Source organism: Lactuca virosa, chromosome 4 (assembly GCF_052849685.1).
Source record: "Lactuca virosa cultivar CGN04683 chromosome 4, Lactuca_virosa_CGN04683_v6, whole genome shotgun sequence".
Taxonomy (NCBI): Eukaryota; Viridiplantae; Streptophyta; class Magnoliopsida; order Asterales; family Asteraceae; genus Lactuca; species Lactuca virosa.
Window position 1 is genome coordinate 532854895 of NC_136429.1, and position 1897 is coordinate 532856791.

The 1897-nt window shown below is 40.3% G+C and overlaps 1 non-coding gene across 1 annotated transcript; it reads left to right on the forward strand.

Annotated features, from left to right (window-relative positions):
- The first annotated feature begins 906 nt into the window (after positions 1–906).
- On the forward strand, positions 907–1013 carry LOC145110147 (small nucleolar RNA R71). Its single transcript, XR_013709526.1, has one exon. It is a non-coding gene; the product is annotated as a small nucleolar RNA R71 (small nucleolar RNA).
- Positions 1014–1897: the final 884 nt, after the last annotated feature.

The window sequence follows — 1897 nt, forward strand, 5'->3', positions numbered from 1 at the left end:
ACGTCGTGAACTCGATGTTTCAGCAATATTTTTGTCTTCAAGCTTTGTCTTCTTCGGCTTTGATTCGGACTACTTTGGCTCCACTTCTAATGCTTCTAGGAACTCAGAAATTGCCTCTTCTTCCGTTTCAATCACCATGACATGATATTGAGTCTTTTTTTCGGGAAATTGTGGAGAGAATTTTTCGTTCACCAAATTTGTTAGTTGACCAAGTTGGGTTTCGAGATGGTGGATTGATGTTTGATGATTTCCTAATCATGCTTGATGGTCAATCATCATTGCCTGGTGTTCTTTCATCATTATTCTTTGATCCTTTAGTGTTGCTTTTGTATCATCATGTCTTTTCTCAGAAGCTTCCATAAATCGAGCTAGCATGTTCTCTATAAGTCAACTTTCTTCTTGGCTGGTGGTTGCTCCTTTTGGTAGAAGCCTCGGCCTATCTGCCTATATTTTTCTTCCTTTTGCTTCTTGTATTCTTTATATGGCAACCACTCCTTCTTTGGTTTTCTCTAGTCTTCATCATATTTATCCCCACTAGAATAGCAAACTTGATCTCTTTTATTCCCATTATCATCTAAGTGTCAGTCCTTAGTCAAGTGTGGACCATTGCATCTTTCACATCCCACTCTAATAGCATGTATTGATTGGTCCATCTTTGTCATTCTCCTATCCATATTGTTAAGCATATCTAGCACAATATCCATGTCTTCAGAACTTCCTCCCCCAATTCCTTTTACGCCTTTATTCCTTGGATTGTGGTACTCACGAGAATGCTTTGCGAACTCTTCAATTAACACCTTGATCTCATTTGGATTTTTCTTAGTAAGTGGTCCTTGAGAATCAAGGAGTTGCCTTGTCATGCCATTGACCCCATCATAAAATATGGACACTTCTTGTTGAATGTTAAGGTCATGTTGAGGACAATTTCTTAACAAACCTTTGTAGCGTTACCATGCCTCACAAAGTGACTCACCCAGATTTTACTCAAAATTGGCTATCGCCTTCTTGAGTTTAGCTATCTTTGATGGTGGGCAGAATTGTTCTCGAAACTGATCGCGCATCTGGGCCCAAGTAGTGACTGCTCCAGCTGAAAGTGTTTTTAACCAATCTTTTGCAGCTCCCTTAAAAGTGACTGGTAGCATCCTCAACAAAGTTGTCTCTGTAGGAACACTAGGGACATTGAAATAATCTGAAATGTCATTGACCTCATCTAGATGCTTAAAGGCATCCTCATGATCATTTCCATAAAATGGTATATCCTTAAGTGCAGTAAGGATGAGTCCTTACAGCTCAAATGTGGCAGTGTCAGGAATTGCAGGTTGTACTAGACCCGGACCAACATCATCTCTAATTTGCTTCTTGTAAGCTCCCATGGACATTTCCTTAATGTCCGCCATCTCGGTTTCTGGCTCGTCTTCGGGTTTGCTTCTATGTAGTTTGAATTCTGGGTTGGATTCGTATTCAGATTCTTGTGGATTAGATAAATGACCAAAACTTTCAACCTTGATTTTGTCCTTTGAAGATGTGCTTGACTCTCCCATTTTCTTCCTCGTTTTCTTTCCAAAAACAGATTTTAGATCTTTGAAAGGCGACTTCTTTGGTGTTTGGTTCACTCCTGCGTTCTTATCCATCTTCTTGTGAAGGGCCGACTCTGGATCTTCAAGTGGTGGCACCAAAGGTGTGTTGGAACCTCTGGTCATGAACTACTGCAATAAAACAAAAATAAAAACGTAAAACTGAACAAAAACTAAGTAAAAATTGCCTACTGACTGGTCACCACGACGTGGTGAAGGTCACCACCTCGTGTTGTCGCAGAAAAGAAAAACGAAGGAAAAACGTAAACTTCTGGACTCATGTCGTGAGCTTAAGGCTCACGTCGTGAGTTGAGTACTGAAAC